Source organism: Marmota flaviventris, chromosome 6 (assembly GCF_047511675.1).
Source record: "Marmota flaviventris isolate mMarFla1 chromosome 6, mMarFla1.hap1, whole genome shotgun sequence".
Classification (NCBI taxonomy): domain Eukaryota; kingdom Metazoa; phylum Chordata; class Mammalia; order Rodentia; family Sciuridae; genus Marmota; species Marmota flaviventris.
Window position 1 is genome coordinate 49,829,565 of NC_092503.1, and position 18,845 is coordinate 49,848,409.

Sequence of the window (18,845 nt, forward strand, 5' to 3'; positions counted from 1 at the left end):
TCATTTCAACCTCTTGAATTTAATCAACCTTGAATAGTAACATGTATTGAGTTTGTATAAAAATGTGAATTAGCATTATAATTAAAATATGCATACATTTAATACACATGTAATATGTATTGACATATGTATTTGTGTTTCTAATCCTGTTGAAAGAAGCTAATGATAATGGTTCATTATGGGTCTAATCCAAAGCATTCTTTTACTAGTGATTATCTGCCAAATTTGCACAGCTGCCCTTTAAAAATTACATTCCAAAGCTGTCACAGTCTTGCCAAAAAAAGTGAGCACATACAGAAAGAAAAAGAAAAAACTCAACAAGTTAATATTTTGAAATCACAGTAACCAATCAAGAAGCAAATATTTTGATAAGAGAACACAGCCTGTTTCACTCCATATGGTACAAGAAATTTCAATAGTAAAAGGATACGTGTTTTGTAATCCAAGGATATTGAATTGAAGCCACTTTTATATGAACATGCAACCACTGTGTACATATACATGTGGATGCATGTTCTTCTGTTGTCCATATGGTGATTCTCAGCAATCCCATAATGGTGGCTCGCCACCTTGTGATGGTCACATCATCTTTCATTTTGGCCATCACTAGGAGTCTTCCACCTTGGAAGGTATCAGGTTTCTCTGAAAACACAATTAAATTTAAAGATCAGTTTAAGAACAAAGTGTTCACCCGGCATAATTATCATCATTTATTGTGTTTGAGATTTCCCTCTTTCAATAATGAAAAAATAGTGTTAAAATAATAAGTACACAAACCCAAATCTAAAGTTCCAAAAGGATGGAACTGATCATTCTTTTCTGGGATACTGAAATGGCTTTAGGAACTATAACCATTACTGAAAACATAAGGTATTTGAAGTGAGCATTCAGAATCATAGTGACATCATTCTTCCAACCCATGCCAGTTAAAATTGTTCTAAAACTCAGGCTACATGTGAAAATCACCTGTGGAGTATTGAAAAATTGATGCCTCAATTTCATCTCCAGAGGTCCTGATTTAATTATCTAGGGAGTAGTCTAGATATTTGGATTTTTATTTTTTAAAGTTTCTACGATGATTCTGATATGAAGTCTGGGCTGAGATACACTACTCTAAAATGAATGTGTTCACATTATTGCTTTGGTAAATGTAGTATAGTTAAGAGAATGATATCTTTGACATTTCTTCTGTATAGCAAGCAACTTAAGAAAATGTTATCTATACCTTCCTATCCCTTGAAACCTCTAGTTGCATACTTCACATCATAGAAAATTATTAAAAAACTGCAAATGAAAAAATTTATTTATTAAATATCAAGAACCTCTAAAGTTCATTATTTACTAAAAAATAACTTCTGATGTACAATAACACTCACAGACCACCAATTATGAATGATCTTACGTATATGCATTTAGTGCAGGGCCCACCGTAATGAGGACCATTTGCTCCAAGCATCACATTGACAAAGAGGCCAAACTTAGACTACTGACATTACCTCCAAGTGGGATTAGATTGCTGTCCCCAAAACATACCACACATCTTGACATCTCATTTTTTGTAACACACAGAACCTCAGAAAATAGTCATTTGCCCCATGATCTCTGAGAATCAACAATCTCACATGTGGTCCAAAGCTCACTCAGAACAGGATTGCTAGGTTGGGGGGTGGGGGGGGTTCCCCTTTAGTGTATTTACTTTGTCCATCCTTGTCAATTCTATTGAAAAACAAGTATGGGATCCCCAGGTCTGCAGGAGAATTCACTTTTTAACAGAGCAAGTGCAAGCAAGAGAAAAAGCTCAAGAACACTAATCCATATTCCCATGGAGATGCTCTAGTTTCAATATTCCTTTTGAAAAAAATGTAGCTTCTCTAGTAAGTTGGTCACACTCCAAGAGGAATTAAGCTTGAAAGATAACAGAACTTCAAAAGTCAATTTGAAAAGACCAGACCTGAGGCTGCAAAGGGCATTCAGAAGAGAGAAGGGTTTTAACTAAGCTTTCAAAGCATGTTCTCCTTTCTCTTTGAAAGTTTCTGACAGGTTGGGGGTTGCTGAAGATTTTCCCACCTGCGACATCTTTCATCAGAAAACCATGAAATAACAAAAATCTCTCTCCGGGTAGAATAGGGAGAAAAATGTGAAATAAGTTCAAGTAAGGTGTTTCTGTACTACTTCTTCCTGAGTCTATGAAGTCATCTTTGAGAGAGTTGCTTGAACCTTATCTCACTGCAAATTAACACGGAATACATTCTCCTGGAAGGCAACTTGAGGTCCTACAATGGTTTGGATGAAATCTATCCCCCAAATGTTTCTGTATTAAGGCTCAATCCTCAATGTAGTGATGCTAGGAGGTGGTGAATCTTTAAGAGCTGGGGCCAAGTGGGAGGTCTCCTTAGGTCATGAGGGCATCAATCACAATGATTGCAGCTGTAACTAGCATATTAAACACAGTGACTTCAAACACCCCAAACCAGTGCCACTAATGACAACACAGATCTGTGTGACAGTGGACCAGATTACTAAATTTCTGCTCAAAAATCTCAATGAAGTTTTAGGAAAGCATTTTCTTTGCTAATATTCTATTTAGTACATTCACATCATTGTTCATAAGTGATCTTGGTCTGTGATATTCTTCCTTTGTGCTATCCTTATCTGGCTTCAATATAAGTTTTATACTTGTTACATAAAAGGAGTTAGAAAGTTTTCCTTCCTTTTCAGTGCTCCAGAACAGGTGAAATTACATTTTTTTTCTGTAATGGACCAGATAGTAATTATTTCAGTCTTTGTGGGCCACATGATCTCTATTGCAATGATTCAACTTGGTCTGAAAGCAGTTATAGTCAATGAAGTATGGCTGTGTTCCAACTAAACTTAATGAAAAAAAAAAAACAACTCGTGGTTGGAGCTGAACTATGATATGGTTTAGTTTGCTAACACCTGCTCTGGAATAATTTGTATTGCATGTGGGCTGAGTGGTCTTTGAAGAGTTGAAAAGTGCTAGAGACTACGTGTATAGGTTCACCCCAAATTCATCTACTGAAACCTAATCCCCAAGGTGATTGTGTTAGAAGAGTTAGCCCCTGGGAGATGATTAAGGATTAGAATCTGTATAAGTGACACCCCAAAGAGCTCCTTGCTGCATCTGCAATGTAAGGGTGCAGAACCGCATAGAGCCAGGAATTCGATTTCTCACCAGACACCTAATACACTAGGATATTGATCTTGAACTTCTCAGCCTCCAGAACTGTGACAAAGAGATTTGTATTGTTCATAAGCCACCCAGTGAGTAATTCTATTGTAGAAGACTGAATGCATGCCTGGTCTTGATGGAGAAGCCTCTGGTATTTCAACATTAAGAAAGACCATAATATATGCTGGGTGTGATGGTACACGCCTGTAATCCCAGCAGTTCAGGAGGCTGAAGCAGGAGGATTGCAAATTCAAAGTCAGCCTCAGCAATTTAGCAAGGCCCTAAATAAATCAGTGAGATCCCATCTCTAAATAAAATACCAAAACAAAAAGGGGATGGGGATGTGGCTCAGTCATTGAGTGCCCCTGAGTTCAATCCCTAGTACCAAAACAAAACCGTAATACATGATAATTTTAGCTTGTGTTTTCCCTGCCCGTCCTGGAATGAGCCTTATCTCCTAGGAGTCAGTACCACACAGTTTTACTTATAGAGGCTTTGTAGTAGGTTTTAATGACTGGTCGAGGTATTACCACCTTGTACTTTCACTTTTGTGGGAGGATCTTCCTTGATTGAGCCATTCATCCAAGGACAGAGAAGTCCAAGATGGTGCATGACCGAGAACCTACAGTAAGACTTGCTCAGAGGGACAGAGGATGAGAGAATAAAGCCCAATTCATCAGGCCACATATGGGAGCTAGTAGCTGAGTGTGACATTATTGTACCCATGAGTCCTGGCATGTCTTCAATTCAGCCTTAGAAGCTGAGACATGACATATGGATCTAGCATACATCACTGGTGTTAGAATTCAGCTGCAAGGGAAGTTCTGAGATTCACTCATGCTAGATGGCAGCTGGTAGCAATTATCTCTACAGAAGAAGGTTGACCTAGTAAGATCTAGGCAAAACCCTAACTGTAGAGGCTCAGGCTCCGGAGACAGCAGTCCCAGGAGAAGAAACAAGCAAGAGCCCTTCAGCATACTTACCAGGTATCTGAGGAGACTACAATGCCAGAATAAGGATCAAGATGAGTTACCAGAGCTGGAGTACAGAGCAGAGGTGGACGTGAACCATGGAGAATCGAAACTGAACTCCAGATCTTACACCAGAGCTCCTAAATCCTGCTGGTTAATGTTCCAATTACTCCCAAAGCCTAAGAAGTGATTACTCTGGCTTTGAAGAAAAGAAGGAGAGTGATCTTGGAAACATCAAGGTCAGAAACTAGACTTTGAGTTTGGGGGTTGTTATTAATTAGCCAAAATGATATTGGGCAGGCTACTTTACCTCTCTGGGCCATTGAAGGAATTGAATCTAAGGCTTCTTCCACTCTTAAGAGTCTAATGAACTTATCAAAGAACAAGAGGATCTTATATCTAACCAGCATATTCTGTGTGTCATACTTTTTTTGACATACTTTACCAGATACTTTGCATACATTAAAAGGAAGGAAACTGGTTTTGTTACCAGTAACATGATGGTAAATGTCGAAAAACCAGCTAACTTAGTGGAGAGGTTTGATTTGCAACTTTTGCTGGCATCAATGGTGTAAATACTTCCACCATAGTTTCAAGTTACTACCATGTAGTCAGTGAATGGAGTTGGGATGAAATGTACAATGAAGCAGCATTACTTCTGTCACACAGACAACAGACATAAGTAACCTCAGAGTGTAGCTAATAGTAAAATGTGTTAAAATTATTAAAAAGTGACAAACTTTTGGTCTTTATTTTATTTTAATAATTTACTTAATTATAAGTATGTACAATTTAATGGCAATATGTAAAACAGTGGATGTGTAACCGATGTGATTCTGCAATCTGTATATGGGGTAAAAATGGGAGTTCATAACCCACTTGAATCAAATGTATGTAATATGATATGTCAAGAATTATGTAATGTTTTGAACAACCAATAATAAAAAATTAAAAATAATAAATAAAAAAATAATGGCTGAATTTAACAACTGCTCACAGAATTTCTCATTTGTTAGCCAGTTCTTGTGAGCTTATACTGGGAAAAACACACCATTGATTCTTGCCTATTGTCTCCCAGGTGCCACGATTAACGTGTTAGACGTATTCTTATAGTGATTCTCACTATGCCCTTTTGAAAGTTATTATTTTGCAGATAAATAAAAGGATCTCAGAAAGATTAAATAACTTGCTTGGAATCACAAAGCTAAACTATGGTCTATACCCTAAGTCCCTTTATTCTACTATACCACAGTCATGCATAACAGAAATTTGATTTTAAATTGTTTAATTCTCTAAGAAAGTTGATTATGTTCCATATAAGCTGAGAAACTCTGAATTCATTGAGCTTATAAACAATGATGTGTCTTTGCATTTGCTGACATTGAGTTTGGTTATAGAAAGTACTATTAATCTGGATAAGATGCCAACACTAGGCAGGACAGAAGTTTTCAACTAATTTATAATATTTGTCATTGTTGTAAATTTTATGTTTCAGGATTATTATTTCCTTTTACATCATAAATTTATATTGTTTTCTTTCTAATAAGCAGCATCACTGCAAAATTAGAATAGAAACCACTAGGAACAAAATATTTTTAAATTAATAATATATTTTCCATGTAATAGAAAGAGCTTACAGAATAAATTTGTATAAACATGTACATATTTGAACATATATTATAATTGAAGTATTTGGTGTGTATGTAAAAGGTAATATTTAAGTCTTGAGTTCAAGAGTCAAGGGAAATTGTTTGCAATCATGAACGATCAGTCTTACCAATACTAAGATTGGTTACTGTCATCTACTTTGAACAACAGCACATTAAAAAATATATATTGGTGCTGCTATGAAAAATCATTTTCTCTATCACTGGTTGGTTAAATTATTCTCATATGCCTTTACTATAAAGTCATTTTAGATTTGGGAAAAGAATGTAACATATTACTTTTAATTATGGCAGCAATTCAGAATGCAATTTTTCCTTTTGTGTTTGCTTCAGGAACCACACAGCAAGCATCACAGAACTATGTGCAGCTTGAAAACCTGATTTAATATTGAATGTGCTTTCTCTTATCTTCCTATTTCTGTTACTCTGTTTGGTACCTTCAGTTATACCCTTCTTTTATTTTCTCATGGATTCTCTCATTTCCTCCCTGGTCTTCTCCTTTTCTCTCCTGGCATTCAGTAAGTCAATAGATGGGATACCAGAAAGGAAATTGGTTATGTGTCTGATCTCAGCCCAGAGCCTTGACAGTGCCTAACAGATCATAGGATGAGTGACTGAAGAAACAGAAAGGACATGTTGAGCAGCAGCCAGAGATCCCTTATTCTGTACTCATGTCTTTCAAGATGCACTTTTATATACAAGGTGTTGTTGTTGTTGTTGCTATATTGAAATAAAGAAAATAATGGTGGGATAGAGTAAGGAAAAATATAAAATACAGTAACAGAATCAGTTGGGGCGAGAATATATAAACACTCTGTTTACTTCCCTTTTGTTTTCAGCTCCAAACCAAAATTTTAATAGTTTGGGTGTAATCAGGCAAAACGATTTTCTGTTGGTGTCACTGATACTACTAAAAATGGAGTAAGATTTACTAAGCTAAGTCATAACCCAGGACAAAAAGGGAATGCTGGATAATGAGAAAGGATATTCCATTTTATTGACGTATTTATTTTCTTTAAAATATCCATAAAGAAGTATTTATCAATTTGGAAATAATTTTCCTGTATCCTGCTATGGGTATTGGATGCCTTTCAGCATCTTCATAATATTCTTTCCTACTCAGTAATACTACTACTAATAACAGTCATTTAAAATAATAATCATTAACATTGATTGAGTACTTATGTGACAGAAGTGTTCTAAGACTTTACATGCATTCACTAATCAATCAATTTATCAATAAGAACTATTGATTTCTCAATAGAAACTTTATGCAATAAGAACAAGTGTTATCCTAACTTTATAATAAACTGAAATAAAGGGGGAAAATAATATTTCTAATAGCTACATATTATTCTAAAGATAAATTCCCATTTCCTTAGACTTTTGATACAGGTTCAATGATCTGGCTCCAAGTATCTTTTCAAAATTAAATCCCATGCCAATTTTAAGTTGGTACAACCAAAATGGAAATCAGTAAGGAGATTCGTAAAAGACTAGGCATGGAACCACCATATAAATAAGCTATATGACTCCTCAGTATTTATCCTAAAGAATAAAAGTCATCTTACTACAGTGATACATGCATACCCATGTTTATAGCAGCACAATTCACGATACCAAACTATGGAACTAGCCTAGGTGTTCACCAACAAATGAACGAATAAGAAAATGTGGTATATATACACAATGGAGTTTTATTCAGTCATAAAGAAAAACAAAATTATGCTATTTGCAGAAAAATATATGGAACTTGAGAGCATTATGTTAAGCAAAATAAGCCAAACTCAGAAGGTCAAGTGTCATCTGTTTTCTCTCATATGTAGAAGCTATCGAGGAAAAAGGAAAAGAAAGATGGGCGTAGATCTCATGAAAAATCAAAGGGAGATCAGCAGAAGAAAAAGACAAAGAGGTAGGAGGAGAGAAGGGAGGGGAAAGTACTAGGAAGTGATATTGGCCAAATTATATTGTTATACCGTGTGCATGTAACAACAAATTCCATCATATGTACAAAAAATAAGTGGAAACAGGAAGAAAAAAAAAACAAACTTCATTCCCACCACTGTTTCCACCCAACATGGCTTCTTCCTTGTCCATTGATGACTTGGTCTTCTTCATCATTCAAAACTGCTATATTTCAAGACTTTCACAAAGACAGCTCTGACAGTTCTCACCCAATGACTCCATTCACTCCTCTGAATTCACAACCACTCTTTCTAATACTATCTAGTAACTTCTCTCCTCTTGTTTCACATTGTTGTTTAAATATCTATATTGAAGTCTTGTTTCCCCAACTAGAATGCTAACTTTGTATAAATCATTTTTCAAGATTGCATCCACAGCACCTAGCACATTTCTAAGTACATAGTTACCCTCAACATCCCTTTTGTTAAATCAGTACATTCAGTAGTTTATGCAGAGATTATTGGTGTCAGTGGAACGCAATCTGCTCTTGGAGCCATACCATCCCCCCACCCCGACACACCCCTTCAGCCTGAAAAATATTCATGTGATCAAAGATTACATTCATTCCAGTAAAAAGAATTGATGAGATTTTATCTATTAATCAGAATATTTGTTGCCCCAAACCCAGAATTTTTAGTGAATTCTCATATTCTCCAAAAAACAAGAATACTAGAAAAATATTTGACAATTTAAGAAAACTAGTTAAAATGTCATTGAAAAAATTCACAGCGAAGGCAAAAAATAGGAAATTAGGTAATTTTTCTATTAACAACATAGACAACCAAAGATCCTCGAAGATGGGAAAGTAACATTTCAATAAGGAAAAACAGAATTTGTAAAATGACAGGTGAGTTTTTAAAGTGGCAGGAAGTTTGGGAAAGTTTCAAGACATAGTTCACAGCTCTCTGAATGTAGAAACTGACAGATCTAAATTGTTTTGGAAAACTTGACAAATGCAGACAAGGAGCAGATGGGTGGATTATGCCAGTGAACATATCACATACTACTTAATTCCAGTTTGGGGATGGACCATTAGGCTAAAGATATGAAAGAAAAAGAAACATTTAACTCAAAATGAAGAAATAAACAAGATAGCTGCTTTCCATGTACTCTGCCTAATTTTATTTCCAACTGCTCCTTAGGAATCAGAAGTACATCAGTTTCTACAAGAGGGCTGTGAAAACTATCTTTGTGTCCTTCAGAAGGTTCATTTTCTCATAAAACAAGAGAATGAACAAGGCTACAGGGTCGACGTTTACTGGTCACATTATCAAATTTTAAAAATGTTGTCATTTTTAAAATTCCTGATTGGATAAATTTTTAGCACAACATTTAAGCACCTAGGTGATTTAATTGGAGTAACCTCAGTCAAGAATTCAGGAAAATTCTTGAGGCATTAAAATTAGATAACAATGATAAAGGACAGGGATGCTCTAGATTCAGAATATTGTAGAGTGGCTGGTTTATCTTCTGGCCTAAAGAAAGTATTAAGTTTTATTTTTGGAACCCATTTGGGAATACTAATGGACAAAGTTTCCCTTCATTACAGGGAACTAGCCTGGTTGCAGGAAGAATGTGGTTATTCTCACTAACAGAGGTAATAAGAGATGTCATTTTACAATATTAGAGCTGAGGCACACAGAAAGGAAAAGTCAACATCATAATTAGGTTTCCACCAGGAGTATGAGAACATTTCACACTCTGAGTAAAAAAAAATATAAGGGGTGAATTCAGAGAAATGCTGCTAATGGCACTCTATGCACTCAGTGTTAACACAGGCAGGATAGAAAGTTGCTATAACCTTGGACTCTTAGGAGGTTAGAATGGCTATACCCTAAGTGTGAAGCTATTATGTACTAAGAAGCAGTTTTATTAAATATGAATAATAGATTGCAACTTGCCTCAAAAATATGTTCCAGTATAATAGACAACATGATATTGAGAACCTCGACTGAGGAAGGAAAATTCAATCCAACGCAAAACTTGGTAAGTTAGGGCTGTTTCTTATCCATACACTTTATGAAGAAGGTATAAGCAGATAAAAAAACTTATCTAGAATCTTCTGCACAATGATAGAAGTCATATTCTTGTCACAGACTTTCACTCTAAAAATAGACATTTGTCATCAGCAAATGATTCAGTCTAAAGCTCCATCAGTTGTAGAAATGCTCCCAGGGAGTTGTATGAACAAACTTTTTAATGAATTGACTCTCCATCTTGGTGCTATGGGATTATTCAAGGGCTTAAGTGACTTCTTTAAGAAAGCAGTTTATTTGATGAGCATGGTAACTCCTTTTTTCCCCCTAGACTTTAAAGCAACATATACTACTCTATATTTTTCACCATCACCAAACATTTATTGAGACAAAGCAAACACCCTTAAAAATATGCATTAAAATAACCAAGTGGCATGAACTACATGTCAAATGGATCCTAAGGACAACAAATACAAAAGAAAGAGGTAAGAGCAGTCTAGAGAGGTCAAGGGAATTTACAAAGGAGGCAGACATGAAGTGAGTTTGAAATTATTAGAAGAATTGGATGAAAGAAATGAGGAAATAGCTATCCAGGCTAAGGAAAACTTATCACAAAGACCCAAAGATGGAAGTCACCTGTTTTGTCTAATTTGCAGGATTGCTGTAACATACGTAATGGAAAATAAAGGTGAGAAGATCATTAAGATCAAAGTGAGGTCATTTCTTGAATATTAGACTTAGCAGTTTGTATTTTATTTGACCTACAAATAGGCTGATGGTTTAGAAAGATAAAGGAGAGGACTGTGACCCAGATGGGTCCCAGGAATGAAGATGCAGAAACTAGCAAGGAGACTATTCCAATAATCCAAACCAATCATGTCAAATGCACTCACTGGTGGCCCCTGGGCCCAAGCTAGCCCACAGCAAGTTTTATTTGACCTACATATATAAATTTCCAGCATTTAACATGGCCATGTTTTACACTAAAATCAGAATTTTCATTTCTCCAGCAGGGCTGTCTCAAGAACTTCATTGTCCATGGGGTCCACAGACTGGGTCAGGAGGCTCCATCCCACTTTCTATCAAACTAATTAACATGAACACAAATCCCATATCAAATGTGATTGATATAGAACTCTATAGAACTTGATTTGTATTTGATCAGTAAACATAATTGTAGATATTCAGATTAAATTAAAACGTTCATTTATTTTAACTCTCACTTTTGCTTTTAAGGATAAAAGACTTTCCCTCTAGATTAGACATACTTTGTCAGCTTTTGAAAAGCTTTAGACTGCAGTCACCATGTCTATAGTGCCTAACAAACAAAACAAAGTTATTTACTTGAAAAATCCAAAGGCGACAGCACTGGGCCCAGATTCCTACATGGGTAATGTCCTTGTAAGGTAGGACTTTTGTTTTATGATTGCTGATTGCTACTGACACCACTAGACTGCTTCACTCGTTTATATTACTTTCAGGACACTGAGCATTTCCATCTGGGGCCTCTGCCTTGGATTCACTGCTACTAACGTGTGGTCTGTGCACCTGCAAAATTCCCAGCATCTGGGAGCTGGACAGAGATATAAAATCCTAGACCCTGCCATTAACCTGCAATTGAACATGCCATAGAACATTTTAATATATATGAACATTAAAGTGTGACAAGCACTCTTAATTAACATGTGATCCCCAACCAACATCATCAGCATCACCGGCATCACCTGGGGAATATAAATTCTTGAGTCTTGCCCAAGAAATATCAAATTAGAAACTCCGAGATTGAGGGTCAAGCAACCCATGTATTAAAAAGTCCTCTAGGCAATATTGATGAACAGAGCTACTGTTTTAGATAATGGTTTCCTAAGCAAGGGTAGTAGTAGTGGAAAAGAAGATCTAGACTTAAATACATAAATAGCTGCAAAGGAGAGATTAACATAATTTGTGACTTCTTGGAGCTGAAAAGCAGAGAAAGAAAATTCAAGGATGACAAAAAAATTTGAACCCATGTGTTTTCAGTTGTGCACAAGATGTAAAATTTTATTTGCTAGAACATCTCTGAAAGTACTTGTCATTAGTAAAATGGCAGAGATATTTCTCAGAAGTCGGGAGAAGTGCTAGGCTTCAAAATTAAATGGGAATGTGGGGTGTAGAGAAAATTGCCTAGAGAAAGAGTAAATAAGGGGAAGGAAAATTTCTTCTGTGCATCCATGAGGTCAATTTTTAGCCCATGTAGAATTATGCTAAGTAATTTGGCAATTTCAGTATCAAGATCATTCATTCTAAAAGAATTCCATGTTTGCCTTCTTCTCAGTTCTATGCTAAATCTTAATACAAAGAGCAACCTTATATGAACCTCAGACAACTCACAGCTACTTAAAAGGGAATACATGTGAAAACAAGTGTGTATAGATGTTTGAAGGTGAATGGATAGAATTCATAAGGATATTGAGGATACAATTGCATATGAGAAAGGAGATTGCTGGTAGTCTAGAATAAAAAAAAAATCCAGTGAAACTAGCTTAAAAAAAAGTAATTTTGTATGGGTAGCTAATAAATTCCTAATTTACTGATAATGATGGATTTTAAGGACAGGAACAAGAAAGGTGGGCAGGAGTTGAAGCCAGAATCTCGTTATACAATACAAATGCTAAAATCCTACTGCTGAAAGGAAAAACTTCATTGAAAAAAAAAACGATTCTTAAAACTAGTCACAAGGAGAAAGAATTGCCCTGCTGATGAGTTGCAAAAAGGGCCTTCTGTGCAAGGAAGTCACATGAGCAAACAGGGAGGCCTGTGTCAGCTTGGAGTATGTTAAGATCACAACAACAAGCAGTTTGGCATGAACTGAGGTCAGCCAGGGAAGCAGTCAGTTGTTTTTTTTGTTGTTGTTTGGTTTTTTGTTTGTTTTTTTAATATTTATTTTTTACTTGTAGTTGGACACAATACCTTTATTTATTTATTTTTATGTGGTACTAAGGATCGGACCCAGGGCCTCGAATGTGCTAGGCAAACACTCTACTGCTGAACCACAATCCCAGCCCAAGGGGTTAGTTTTGAAGAACAGAAATAAAGAAACTGGCAATGTAGGCAAGAGGTGGATTAAAGAGCTAGTGGAGGTGGGAGTACTGAAGAGTTTCAAGCATGGAAATACCTTCATAAGATATTCCTTTTATAAAGCTGACCCTGGCAATAGTCTAGAGAAGAGATTTAAGTAGGACAAGCAGCAAGCAAAATGTTGGAAGGACACTAATGGTGTCCAAGAAGAGTGTAACTTAGGAGAGGAGCAAGCTGACCAATCATGGTATGTAAAAGAAGTATTAGAAATTGTGTTAATATGTATTAGTTATCACAAAAAATAAGGTTTACTAGCATCTAATATACACACTAATCCCAAAGCCTTCATCTTCTCTATGTGCCCAAGGGCCACATGCTACTGATCCCAGTGGAACAATGGAGAGGGGTCTATGTGGTGAAACCGGTGAGTGACATTCCTATTCCATGTATTTTGGAATGCAGTTTAGTTAGATGTACCCAGTTAAGGGGGGGTTGTGATATGTAAATCAATGGATGTGTAATTGATGTGATTCTGCAATCTGTATATGGGCTAAAAATGGGAGTTCATAACCCACTTTAAGCAAAGTGTGAAAGATGATATATCAAGAACTATGTAATGTTTTGAACAACCAACAATAAAAAAAAAGACAAGAAAAAAAAATATAAAAAGTAAAAATAAAATTAAAAAAAAAAAGGGGGGAGTTGTGGTTTATATTATCTAACTAACTCTAAATGAACCCTCCCAAAATGAACACATGATTTTTTTAAAGATTTTCTGCAAAGAGACATTAGGTTGTATATAATATAAATAAGCACAAGGAAATGACTGAGTGAATCTCCTCCATCTCTCAGCCCAAACTTCCTCAACCATGCCATAAGTTTAGGCAATGGCTACATCCATCCAACAAGAAAATGGCCAAAGCAGTAAGTCTCTTCAAAATATTGCTTTACATCTGTGAAGATAAGTCTTAGCCATACTGTATACTGTGTTTACAGATGTTAGCTATTGGCATTAAAAAAAATCATCAAAATTAGTAAAATATTTCAGCAATGAAAAGATGCATATATTGCTTCTCCCAAAATAGGAATGTATCTCAAAACCTTCACATTGAGCAAGAGGCCAGGTACAAGGAAGATTTGCTATTTGTATAATAAAACTCATCTCTGGAGTCAGAGGTCAAGTTAGTAGTTACCCTTGGTGACGGGTAGTGACTGGGAATGGGCATGAAGTAGCCTCTGTGTACTGGTAATATTCTTTTTCCTGGTCCTAGTTTAAATTACACATCTACTTTGTGATAATTCATTAAGCTGAACACAACTTGCTGTCTTTTGTATATATACTATCATTGAATAAAACTTGATTTACAATACTTTTGGGGGGTGGGGGGAGTTTAGCCTTGCACATGCAAAGCACTCAGCAATACCCCTAGTCCACAGGCTTTCAAAAACATAATATATGTAACTATTTTAGGTACCACATATAAGTAGAATTATGCAGTATTTGTCTTTCTGTAATTAGACTGCTTTATTTAGCCTCACATCCTCCAGGTTCATCCATGTTGTTGGAATAGTAAGAATGAAGGAGCAGTGCAAGTATTTTATTCTCTCTATATAAATATAAATAATAGTGAATTATGGCCATGTACTCTGGTCTAAATGTTTGCATCTCCCCCAAATTCATTTTGAAACCTCAGCACCCATGTGATAGTATTAGCAGGTGAGGACCTGGGGAAACTGATTAGTTCAAAAGGAAAGAGACCTCAAGAATGGATTTGGTGCCCTTATAAAACATTGCCATTTCCGAGGGAGCTCATTCATCCCTACTATTATTTGGTGATGCAGCAAAAAGTCACCTCTATGAACCAGAAAATGAGTCCCCCATAGGTACTGCCATGGCTGGCACTTTGATCTTGGATTTCCCAGCATACAGATCTATGAGAAATAAACTTTTGTTTATAAGCTAACCAGTTTATTATATTTTGTTACAGTAGCTAGAAAGGATGAAAATTCCATTATAAGTCAGTAATATCACATGGAAGAGTCCCTTCTTTTTAAAGGTTGAATAATATTTCACTATATATATTTACCAGTTTTTTCTTTATCCATTTATCTGTCAGTGGACATTTGGATTATTTTCATAATTTAGCTATTGAATCCTAAAGTCATCAAATTCACAGAAGTGGGAAATAGATAGTGGCTAACAGAGGACAGTAGAGGGGAAATGGAAAGTTTTGTTCTATGACTATAAATTTATAGTCTTATAAGATGAATTAGTTCTAGGGATCTGCTATACAACATAGTGCCTATAGTCAATAATAATCATTTACTTAAAACTTGGGGGTGAGGGATAGCTTTCAAGTGTCCTTACCACCAAACACACATTCATACACACACACACACACACACACACACACACAGAGAAAGACTCAAGGAAACTTATGGAAGTGAAGCATATTTCTATTATCTTGAGACAGGTGATGGTTTCATAGGTATAGGCAAATGTCCAAACTAAAAATGTACACATTAAATTTGTGCAGTTTTGGGGTATCACTTATACTTCAGGAAGGCTGTTTTTTTAAAAATGAAAATTTCAAAAATAGCCAGGTGCAGTGACTCACACCTCTAATCCCAACAACTCAAGAGACTGAGGCAGGAGAATTGCAAATTCAAAGTCAGCTTCTGCAATTTAGCAAGGACCTAAGCAACTTAGTGAGACCCTGTCTCAAAATTAATTTTTTTTTAAAAAGTCTGGGCATGTGGCTCAGTGGTTAAATGCCTGTGGGTTCAATCCCCAGCACCAAAAATAAACATAAAAATAAAGTAAAAAATTAAATGTTTTTTACCTTCTTAAAAAATAACATCTTTACTACTACAGTATTCCATATATTGATCAATTTCTATAATTTGTGAGAAAACTATATTTGTACTATTAGTAAAAACAATTTTTTAAAAAATATTGGTTTGTTCATCTTCATCTCAACTTCTGAAAATGTATAATGTATAAAATGTTAAGCAAATAATACATTATTTAATTTCATTGAATGTAAAAACAATATATTAAGGAACTAGAGCTCATCAGTTTGCTAAAGGGGAGGTGCCATAAAAAAGAAATTACCACTTGACCAAGTAAGTGTTAGTAAGAGTCTGAACTATGTCTGTCAAAGTACTGGAGATGAGAAGAACAGACGCACAGAAGAGATAACAAGAAGAAAGAATTCACAGGACCTGATAACTGATGCGTGGATGAGTAACATGGAAGAAAAGGCCCTGGTAGTTCCCAGGTTTCCATGTGTGCTCTGAGAGGCTGGTGATGCCCTTCACCAAGAGAGGAAAGCTGGGAAGGCAATGGTGTGAGGAAGATGGAGGCATTTAGAATTTGGAAACCACACCTTCTTGTTTTCAATCCTTATATATGGAAATATATATATATACTTAAAAATGAATAATTTTGTCCTAAAGCCACACAAAGAAGTGTCAATTCTTAGAGAAAATCCATTTTAAAAATGCATGCCAATTTTTATACTATAAGTGTAAGGCACACCTAGCAATGAAACACATTTTTAAAAAAATAATGTCTAGGAAAAGATATTCTAAAATTGAGTACTCTAATTATTTTTGTAAGTATAGAAAAAAGTACAGTGTTTCATTATCAGGTCTAGTGAAAAAGGGCAGTGTAATTAATCACCAATTATATTCTTAAAATTAGGCTTCTTTTAAAATGTAAAAGTCAAAGAAATACATTTACTTTTAATTGAGGCACTAAGAAAAATTTTTAAATTAGCATCATGAAAATGTTATTAGGACAAAAATCATTTGCAGTGCACACAAAAGACCCCATTTTCAGTAATGTGCATTAAGTGTATCAACTCTAATAAGATTTTGTGCTTGGTTGGCTTTTTTTTTTTTTTTTCACTTAGAAAGCTTTAATTTCTTTACAAATATTTATCCAACTTCCATGTGCCTCCTGAGGACAATTCCCTGGGAAATTATACCACAAATAGATGCTTGCCCTTTTCCCCAAGTGCCATTGTGGTGGGCTCAGGCATGAGAGGAGAACCCAGGCGAGACTTCCTGACAATCCATCCATGCTGCTCTCTTTGACTCCAGTAATAATTATTCTATGACAGTGTGAAATTCAGATGGGAGCTCCTAAAAATGTGTTAACAGATGAGAAAAACACCCCAAAGAAGAAAGGAACATATTAGAGGAAGAAAGAGCAACTCCAACATTTAAAAGACCACTCTGCCAGCATCTCTCACTCTTGTTTAAAGTGTTTCCTTCTATTGCATTTATTCTGTGTAACAGAAGTTTCCCTTCCTTTCTTTTCTCTTCCTTTTTCTTTCCTTCTTTCTTACATTCTCAACCTTCCTTTCCTCATTAGTTTTTTTGTTGCTTTCTGGCTGTTGATTGACGTTGGGTTTGGCATCAGGGAAGCCAACATGACTGGAACATGATGACTAAATTCAGCAAATAACATGATATAAAAATACTCTGCTCAATATTCTTTCAAGAATATAATATATTATTATTAATGATAGTCATCAAGTTGTACAATGCATCTCTTGAACTTATTCCTTGTGTGTAACTGGAATTTTGTATCCTTTGACTGACATTTCTCCAATTCTCCATCCTCAGCTGCTCCAGTTTCCCAGGAACCACTATTATGCCCTCTATCTCTATCAGATCAACTCTTTCAACTTCTACATGTGAGTAAGATCTTGTAGTTTTTGTATTTCTGCACCTGGTTTATTCTGTTTAACATAATGGCCTCCAGGTGTTGTTGTAAATAACAGGATTTCCTTCTTTTTCTTTTTTTGACTGAATAGTATTCCATTGTGTATATGCATCACATTTTCTTTACCCATTCATGCTGATGGATGCTTAGATTAATCCCGTATCTAGGTTATGATGAATAATGCTGCTGCAATAAATATGGATTGCAGTTATATAGCCAGTAGTAGGAGTTCTTGATCAAATGGCAGAATTATTTTTAACTTTTGAGGAATCTCTATAGTTCTTCATGGCTACACTAATTTATATTCCTAACAATAGTATGCAATGGTTTCCCTTCATTATCCTTACCAACAATTATTATCTTTTGTTTGTCTGATAATAGACATTCTGATAGGCATGAAATATATTTAATTTGCTCTTATACATTTTTGTTGTTATTATTATTTGGCTCACAGAGTATTTGAACTTTTTTATTTGGCCAGAAAACTACCAATATTTACACTTTAATTTGTAATTCACCTCATAAATAGAGTTAAGAATGTTATACTGATACTGAGACCCTCAAATAACTCTCAAACCACACATTGACATTCCAATTAAGCCTTTATTGCTGGCCAGCGGCGGACACTCTACTTCCTAAAAGCGAGATGATCAGGGTGATGCGTCCGCCTTCAGTTGGCCTCATATTTAAGCCAAAAAAAAACAAAAAACACAAAAAAGACATTTGGGAGTTTATCCAATGTAAGCAAGCAAATACAGAAGCTGAATTTGGCAGTTAATGAAACAATGCAATGGGTATATTGGTATTTCTCACAAGACTTTCCAGGTTGGCATAGCAGCAAGCAAGCAGAAAGGAAGTGGGTCAAAATGACCCTACTTAAGTACAAGTTAGAGAATGGTTACTAACATCTAGACAATTAATCTCTGACAAGGTACATTGCCCAAGAAATATGGAAAGCAAAGAGAACAATTTTACATTGTATAAGAATTGCTAGGGAACTATTAATGGGTACAGAGGTGGAGCTTTCCCACAGGGAAGCATTTCTTACATGATGTGGAGTCTCAGGGTAAAATGGAGTCTGTTTGGTTATTGCCTAACAAGAACAAAAATCACATGATTATTTCAAAACAGATGCAGCAGTCTTCCAGTAAGTCCACTATCCATTCATGTTTAAAACACTGGAGAAACTAGATAGAAGGAACTTCTCTCAACATTGTAAAGTCTCTATATGAGAAATCCAAGGCCAACATCCTAGTGAATGGAGAAAAACTTAAAGCATTTCCT

At 35.5% G+C, this 18,845-nt stretch overlaps 1 long non-coding RNA gene across 1 annotated transcript in view; it reads right to left on the reverse strand.

Annotated features, from left to right (window-relative positions):
• Nucleotides 1-241: 241 nt before the first annotated feature.
• LOC139706022 (uncharacterized) overlaps nt 242-18,845 on the reverse strand; it is a 56,915-nt gene continuing 38,311 nt past the window's right edge. The window contains exon 3 of the long non-coding RNA XR_011707712.1: nt 242-642. This is a non-coding gene — a long non-coding RNA (uncharacterized lncRNA). The remainder of the gene's footprint in view (nt 643-18,845) is intronic.